The sequence below is a fragment of the Halictus rubicundus genome, chromosome 18, assembly GCF_050948215.1.
Source record: "Halictus rubicundus isolate RS-2024b chromosome 18, iyHalRubi1_principal, whole genome shotgun sequence".
NCBI classification, from domain to species: Eukaryota; Metazoa; Arthropoda; class Insecta; order Hymenoptera; family Halictidae; genus Halictus; species Halictus rubicundus.
The window spans coordinates 4,856,263-4,865,474 of record NC_135166.1 but is presented as its reverse complement, the minus strand read 5'-3'; the positions used below and the strand labels follow the sequence as shown (position 1 = coordinate 4,865,474).

The 9,212-nt window shown below is 44.4% G+C and overlaps 1 protein-coding gene across 3 annotated transcripts in view; it reads left to right on the top strand.

Moving 5' to 3' along the window:
* The first annotated feature begins 7,969 nt into the window (after positions 1-7,969).
* The window catches only part of LOC143362733 (uncharacterized), a 130,460-nt gene continuing 129,217 nt past the window's right edge, over positions 7,970-9,212 (top strand). Inside the window, exon 1 of one of the 3 annotated variants that reach the window (XM_076803133.1) lies at positions 7,970-8,471. The gene's annotated coding sequence lies outside the window, so the exon portion shown is untranslated. The remainder of the gene's footprint in view (positions 8,472-9,212) is intronic. The other 2 variants (XM_076803136.1, XM_076803137.1) reach the window with 2 other exon arrangements.

The window sequence follows — 9,212 nt, the reverse complement described above, 5'->3', positions numbered from 1 at the left end:
TCTGCCCCTCTCACCCTCTCACCCTCATCTTCTCTCTTCCCCCTTTGCCATTTCTCTCTCTGCCCCTCTCCCCTCTCAATTTCCTTGCCGCTCTCATCTTCTCTCCCCTCACTGTCTCTTCCCCTCTCTCCGTCTCTCCCCCTTTCACCCCCTCTTCTGTCTTTTCCCCTCATCCCTATCTCTTTCTGCCCCTCTCACTTTCACCCCCTATCTCTCCTCTTCCCCCTTTACCCTTTCTCTCTCTGCCCCTCTCCCCTCTCAATTTCCCTGTCGCTCTCATCCTCTCTCCCCTCTCTCATCCACTGTCTCTTCCCCTCTCTCTGTCTCTCCCCCCTTCATACCCTCTTCTCCTTTTTCCCTCATCCCTATCTCTTTGTGCCCACCTTCCCCTCTCACTTTCACCCCCTATTTCCCCCTTCTCCCTTCCCCTATCTCTCTCTCTCTCTCTCTGCCCCACTCCCCCTTTCAATTTCCCCGCCGCTCGAGCTTCGCTGTCCTTCACCACGTTCGGCGTGAGTGGAAGGACAGTGTGTCCTAGCCGTTATATGTCGCTAGTTAGAACCGTGTTTCGGACATGTATCGTGTAAACGCGGTACTTTCTGCCTTTCTATCCGCAATGTTCAGGCTTCGACATAAGTTTTTTCGTCGTTCCCTGAATCGTCCCACTTCCTGCCACGAGTAGGAGAGAATTTCTCCATCGACGGTTCGCAACATCTATCAGCGGGAAGTTCGCACGCCTCGAACCTTGTCCGCCGTTGAAAATCGCATTCCACCGGCCCGTCGGAACGTTCGTATCGTTCTTCGCGAACGTTTTACACCGGCATTTTATTTTGTTGTGAAGGCGGTTACGATCCTTCCCACCGAGCGAAACTCGCGCGGGATCAAACGACGCGAGAGAAAGAGCGTTCGGACGTCACCAACAGAATTACCCCGTGCAAACGTATCTCTCCGCGGAAACGGCCACTCGAACGGAATCAATATTCCGGCGCGACTTCCGTGTGCAACCGTCGTCGCGTCGACCGAGGAAATCGGGGCTGACTCTGCCACGCGTAACTTTACGATCTCGCTTTATTACCGATATATTATTTTCCCGGGGATATCGAGCAGAGCCCCCGAGGTTACAGCTCCCCGGATCCGGATCGGTACTCGTTATCGAGCGAGAATCGGGAATCAGTTTAATCCTAACGAAGCAATTACGTCGGCCGAGTGTGTAATAAAACGTTAACGACGGTTGGGGCGGGGGCGTGGGTGGGAGAGGGAGGGTGAGATGGATCTTGGAACGGCACATAATTTAAGATCGATTAACTGAAAACCGTCTTAGCCCTTCACAGGCTAATAGCGCGGGAACGAGCCGCGTTGCCAGAACGCGGGTGCCAGTTTATTCGACCTTACATCATGATCTTTATTGCTTAATCAGAGCACGCCGGTCGAAATGCGTTCCATGGTATCTCGATTCAGGCTAACTGGAATCGAACAGGGACTCGTAGGCTCGTATTAAGACTTTATCAGTTCTCGAATGACGTTCGACTATCGTCGAACTTCCCTAATCTTTCCCCGTGTTCGCCTATACTCGCCCGTTATGCGTGCACATGCGTGCACCGTGTTCGAGTGAAACTTGATACAGGGGACAGATGTATTTTTCGTATTAGATCCGTGTCCGATAGCATTATAACTCACGCCGTTTAACCGCGATATAGGGAACTAAAGAGTAATGAAAATATGCATTTGAATATTCAACGGTGTCGTTTGAATAACTCAACCGTATTTTATCACTTAATAAAGAACGAGGTAATGATCGCTGCGAGGCCAAAATGACCCCACATTCGTTCACTCCGCGTTCGATCCCACGTGCATTACCAAATGAAATGTATCTCGCTTTACGCGGATTCATGGGTGTTTTATGAAAATGGAGAAAACGGACAAATATTTTCGGTCGAAACCCTTGCGGTGAAAATAAAATGAAATATCCATGATCCATTACTTTAAAAGGAATAACATGCTTCGTAATATTTTAGAAAAATCACACCGGTATGATTATTAAAATGTGCATATGAGCGTAAATCAATAGGTGAGAAGAGAATGTCCGAAATATAAAACCTTTTCTGTTCCATATAATAATATATTGTTCACGCACAACATAACAGATATACTGTAGTAACGACGGACTGAATTCAAAAGTTACAGCGGGTCCGTAAACCAAATCGAATTTGCAGTAGGCTATTCGCTAGCTTATCCAAAGAAAACATGCCAATTTTCAACCCCACATGTCCACATGGAGGGTAGTAATAGGGTGACGAAGAAAATCAGGTTTTTCCTTCATTTCTCCTATCCCCTTCAATTGAAAATTCTGAAAAATATCAGGCATACTTTAGCCATTAGAACGCATATCTATGAATTTTTTCCGAATTTTTCGCTTCGAAATCGAATTTTAAAACAGGGAAAACGCTTCGAAATGCCGATTTCTTGTGGAAGTCATGGAACATTAAGCTTATATTTTGACAGGCTTTGGTAAAATGGCTGAAATGGTTAAACTTCTCTCATTATTCATTTAAAGCCGGCCTAACTGCGAGACGTAAAATCGGTGATTTCGAACATGATTTCCGGCGTGAAATATCAGCGTGTACGGAATTGAGCCGGGTTTCTCTACGCAAAACGCGAGATCGTTGCACGCGTGTGCCGCAGGTAGCGAACGTGTCGAGTTTTCCAAGAGAAACTTGCAAGAAGCGGTTGGACTTGGCGATTCTCGTGTCAGCGAAGAGGGCCGGTGCTCTTTGGTCTTGGGCCGCGCTTAACTTTCCCGCAAACGAGGCTCCGGTGTCTTTTCCCTTTCCTTTCGTTAATATTCCTCGCGCAGCATAATGAATCATCTAGCCGGCGACGACGTTCCTCCTTGTCTTCGTTTCCCTTGCATTTTCTGCGTCACACGGATACCCACGTGTCCCCAGCGCCTACTCCGCGTTCTCTCAAACAATCCATTCACAAGATTCCCTGCCGAAGCTGACGTCCTTAACAAACGAATCAGCGTGAAACGCGAACTAAACTGTCACTCCTACTTGCCACTTCCTTTCATTTTTATCGCTGACTGAGACGCGAAAATAGCAGACCGTAAACATGCGACGGACCGACTAAGGATGTTGCATGTAAACTCACGATTTTATTATGTTGCGTAAACCATTCTGCAAGCTCGAATCAACTTTTAAACCAGTGCATGTGGTATATAATCATTCATTGATTCCCCTCGGGGTTACAATTCTTCCTTCAACCGCTCTTAACCTAATCTTACAATTAGCCTAACTTATACTGTACACGCGCGCGCGCGCGAGAGAGAGAGAGAGAGAGAGAGAGAGAGAGAGAGAGAGAGAGAGGGAGAGAGATCTTACAAGTAGCATCACAAAGCGCATTTGTTTTTCCAGTGCGTGTAGTAATTATTTACAAAGGCTGCTTGCAAATATGACGTAAAGTCGTCCGGCGGTAACATGTATAGGAAAAAATTGTTCACCATGCTGACCTTAATAATATACTTCAAGGTCATTAAAATCGCTAGGTTGGGTCGTGTTGTAGGTTAGGAAACGGACCCTGTGCCACTAGCAACAGTTTTTCGCAAATATTTCGCGAACCAAGGTCATTCGGCGGTAACATGTATAGGACAGAGTCGTTCAGAGTATTGACCTTAATGACATATTTGAAGGTTATTGCAATCGGTGAGAGACCCCCTATTGTAAATAATTACCGGATATTAATTGTATCGTGAGCTAAAATATGTGTAAAATCACATGCTTCTTGAAATCTATGGAATTCTGTCCTAATAATGATTTAAAAAATGAAATGGTTTCATTGGCTCAATTTTGCTCTTCACTGTATAGCTGCATAAGGTGCACCCCCACCTAGGTGCACTCCTCCTCCCATGTTGCGTGACTAACTTAACCGTACCACCTGAATTTAGTCATAGCTTTCTTTTCTCTACTCTGAATCATCATCAGTCGCCGTCACTCCGGTTAAATCTTCCTCAGCTTCGTCGTCAGATACTTGTAAATCGAATCTCGACTGAATTCTTCCAAACGCCCTTGGCAGAATTTTCTAATCCACAAAAGGCTGCGACGAAAGTAACAACCTCCATTTTTCTTTCTTCTAGATCGCTCGAGAACCATATACCGAAGATAGATCTATTCGGAATAGGTCGTCGTTGACCTAAAAAAACAATTATTAAACATCTTGAAGGCAGGTAGGGGCTGCTGATTCTTTCGTGATCTTTTGCAGGGTATACATATATATACGCATATTTTCACTGAAGATCGAGGAATTTTTAGAAGTATTTTTTAAAACCTTGGTTGAAGCTATCAAAAATCTAAAATTTTATGTTACCAGTTCAGCACCAGAAAAGTGGAAAGAAAAATCAAAGGAATATGAAAATAAGGAGTATTTACTTTGGGGTTGCTGAATTCAAATATGTGGCAAAAATTCAAATGAAATATCATATGTACGTCTAATAAGTGTTGTTTTCAACTTAATTTTGGTGAAAATCGATTATTTTCCGATAATCGCCTATAATCGTACAGGGTCAGTTACCTAACGTTTGCACCTCAAATATTTTTTTATTTTTAAAGATACGTTAACCGTATTGCGACCTTGAGCCTATAAATGACGCTAAAATCGTTTTTTCCGGTTTTTCGGGTCAAATGCGGCAGGGTGCGTCGCGTGGCACGCAACAATTTCGAGTGGTTAGCATAATAGGTGTCGGTTGGCCCCGCGAGCGATCAGCGTGCAGCGCCGCGCCGTTGACGTATGTAGTATTTACTATGTCGATTCGCGCGTCGTCGGGGGTGGTCATCATCGACAAACACGAACGGCTGGTCATCAATGAACCGGAGTACCCTTTCGAGGTGGCGTGCCGCGGTCGTAACTTCCCGGTGGGCAGCCGATGCGTCAATTTTATCGACACCTTCGACCTTTTTTCCCCTCCCGAAGAGGAGGGGGGACGGGATGAAAAACGCGTCCGCTTTGTCGCATCCTGAAGACAAAGGTGGGCTGCCCGTTAATGGTCGATTGGTAGACCGTGGGCACACGCGTGAGCATGTGTGGCGTTGTGCGAGCCGGTGCGCAGAGGCGGCGGCATCCGGCGCAGCAGCCCTAACTGTTGCATTTCGCGAAGAAGGAGCGCCCGCCGGCCGTCGCGACGCGACCCGACGCGACGCCGCGCGACGCGCAAGTTATTAACGACAATCGATCTAATTTTAATCTCATCTCTCGCCCACGCCGCCGCCCGCGGTTCTCCGGGGGAAAGCGAGGCGTCTGATGGCGCGACCTCGCAGGGGACACTGCTCCTGACGCAACGCCATTGGCTCGGAATCCGCGGCGCCAACGGAAAGTATCCTCGTCCACTTCCACGGCACACGGGCAGACGTGCTCTGGTGGGATCAGCCGAGCAACGAGACTCCTCAGGGGAAGAGCCGCCGTTCATCGGAAAGAGCTGGACGGCGTGTCCTCCGAAAGGTGGAGGGAGATAGACCCCGTTTTGCGGAGAAAGAGGAGTGCTGCTAGACGCTGCTAGAGGGACGAAGAAGGATCATCCACTGACGGGAGAAAGGGAATGGCTCTAGCGATGGGTTCGAGCTGACGCGAGACTGTTCGAACAAATGATAACAGTCTGGAGGACTCCATTCGGCAGAACCAACATCCTCAGAATGTCCAATTTACTGAACTCGTAGCTGAGCTAACAGCGACATACAGTCGGGGACAATATTCAGTGGACAACCTTTAAAAACTTTTTAACAATTGGACCACACGCATAACGAGTATACTATGGACTGTATTACGGATTAACACTGAACCTATCAAGCATTAACAGTATCTGGTAAATATTGACTTATAAAAATGGCAACCCTAAATTTACTCAGATTGTCCGTAATTTTTAATATAATAAATGCTCGGACAAGGAAATTTGTTCCACTATTTTCCATAAATGAATTTCTGTAGTTTCAATGATTGTAAAATATAAAGCCGGTCAATTGGACCGTGGTAGGTTTAGTGTTAAACAAGTAGACACATACGATACAAATTCTATCATACTTGAAAAATGTCATGAATATGCTGGTACAAATTTCATGACAAAATTGTTAGAAATAACTTAGTTTTATTGTGCATCTAAGTGACGTTTGAGGTGTGCTTGTTACTGCACGTAAGCGTTATGTATAGGTATTGATTAGTAATAATATTAAGACGGAATGACTTATGAGGAATTAAAAATTGATTGAATTGATTTTTCTTGTCAATTATTATCTTAGTTAGTTTTGTTTTCTTTTTTCTTAAATGTAGCATCGTTTTAGATTTCCTAAAACTTTGGTCTTCTAATGTTTTGGTATGGTCCTATTTCAAAATATTCTTGTATTTACTGAGAACTGTTTCTTGGAAGAAGGGTACGTATAATAGCCGTCCATTCCACTTCGAAACTGTTATGACTATGAATGTATTTGGAGTGCTTTCTTTCGAAAAACATATAGTAACCTTTTGTGTATTGTTATAAAAGAAAAAGCTTTCGGGTCGTTTCGAGAAACCTTTGCTAGTTTGTACCAGCTATTGTTATACTTAAACTATACTTTCGCACCTCAAAAATTGATCACATAGTTAAGCTGCAGTGTTAAACAGAATATGTTAACAATGATTTTAAATTTCTCATACATCCGCGACATGAATAATCTATAATCGCCGCAATGCAAATACGCCCCATATTGACGTAATAAACAACCCCTATGAAATAGAAGAAAGAAGGGGTGGTCAAGGATCCGTTATATTAAAATAATAGTCAATCGATTTCCTGCAGCTATCGGAACCTTGATGAATATTATATTTCAACAATTTTATTTTCGGAGAATAAAATTTTAGAATCAATTGAAAATTAATGAAGACTTATGACATGTCCTCTTTTAAAGAAGGCGGGTATAACTTCTGATAAATTATTTATTAGCTTATACAGGGTGTCCCAATAATGTTGTACTTGCAAAATGCCGGCAATGAATTTTCCATAAAACTACGTCAAAATAAACTATTAAAATTAACTATTTCTATCATCAAACTTCCCAAGTGCAGGTGTGCTTGTAAATTGTTGTGCTTAAAAAGATAAAGTGAAAAGAAAAAAAGTACCATGATGCAAATTATTCATAACCCTCGGACGGCGAGCCATTTTTACAATTAGGGTAATTGAGGGTAATTGTTTCAATAGTCAGTCATCTTAAGCGTTGCTACTGTCATAATAGTATGCCATTTTCTAAATGTTTTATAACATGCGAACGTGAGGTTACACATTGAAAGTGGGGCTGTTCATTGTTCTCATTGAAATGTATAATAATTTACTAGTAGATATTTAATTTTAGCAATTCTATTTAATTTTAAGCATTCAGTACCATTGTTGGTACTCGTAGACCTATTTTTCCTCTTGTCTATAATATAGCCCACATTCTGTTAACTTCAACAACAAACAAAAACCGAGTACTGAAATTTGATATTCAGGGACCTCCTCTCCTCAAAATCTCAGCTGATAATTCCGCATCACAGCTAAATCTTTACTTCCAATAAAGATCTAATCGTAAGACAATCCCATGCATCGCGGAAATGGAAGATGGGCCTGATCCTACCTCCGCGTCTAATCCTTCAAATCCTGCAAAAAAAAAAATAAAGTAGAATAGCATTGAACGTAATCATTGTTCGAACCCTTCCAGCGCCGGTAACCATCACTGCAGGTAACGTCGGTGGGAACCGAGCAGAAGGAGAGGGACGAAGCGCGTTAGCGAGCGAGCGAGCGAAAGAGCGAGACGCAGAGCAAAGGGAACAAGTCGAACAGAGGCGGAAGCACGAGTTGCACATCGCTAGAAGAGAGACAACAGTAGTTGAAGAGGGGACTCGGTGTTCGGAGTGGGGAGATCGCGTGGTTGGAGGGGGACAAAGAGGAGCGATCGCGCAGCAGGAAAGCTGTCCGCCGGGCGCCATACTGCTTTCATTCGTTCGGCACAGTACGCGCCCAGCGCCTACGCGGATCGTCGCCGGTGCTCGTCGTGCTGGTTTCGTCGTGGTGGTGTACAGTTGAATCATTTTTTTCAAACGGATTGTCGCGTCGTTGTTGAAATTCGCCGACGGTTTAACTGCGGTGCGTGTTGATCGTCGACTGCCATCGTCCGTCAGCCAGTCACAGCACTGCCCATACTGATACGTCGCGTCGGGAGGAACGAGGACGGCGCTAGCCAGAGAGAACAGACACCATTTCTGTTCACCAGCAGCAGCCGCCGCCGCCGCCGTCGCTGCCGCTGCTGTCGCCGTTTCTTTCTTTCTCTCGACCGGCTCTAGGCGGTGTTTCTTGCTCCCTCGGTGCGTGCAGTGGCCTCAAGAAGAAACCACGGGATTTTACAAGCTTACCAGCGGACTCTGGCTCAACGGCTCGGCGTCCGACTTCCGGAGCTGACCGGCTCTACACGTTCCGCCAGGTGAGACACCTCCGCCGGAACGCGAGGCGATGCGCCGGCTAACGTTAGGTTAGGCTGCTCTCTATAGGTCTCTATGGAACAGGGACTACTCTCTCGATCGCTATGCTCCATCAGGATTTTCCGTGGCACCATATTTGGACTGTGTTAGGACCTTTCGATAGGACACTTCTCTTCTCTTTTTTGCCTACCGAGCGTTTAGCAGTTCGAAGTTTGTCGCTACCCTATAGGGTTATTCTGTATTCGATTATTCTATAGAATAATCGTACGTAACGTATCGACGGATATTTTAGTTATTTAGTAACAGGCTGAGGAGTTCGATAAACATTGAATTAAGAAATTCTAGTTTATTATATTTTCCGTTTTTTATATTTTCCTTCCGAAAAAGTATTTCAATTTGACATTAAAAATCGTACATTTCAAATTCCCGCGTTTATTTGAACTTACGTGTTATTTGTGCTTGACGCGATCTGTCGTTGGTTGTCGCGTACAGTTGGCAGGTGATTTTCATAAAAAATTTTTTTTGCCTACCGAGCGTTTAGCAGTTCGAAGTTTGTCGCTACCCTATAGAATAATCGTACGTAATGTGTCGACGGATATTTTAGTTATTTAGTAACAGGCTGGAGGAGTTCGATAAACATTGAATTAAGAAATTCTAGTTTATTATATTTTCATAATTCGTAGAACAGAGAAAAGTGGAAATTATTTTTCCTTCCGAAAAAGTATTTAAATTTGACATTAAAA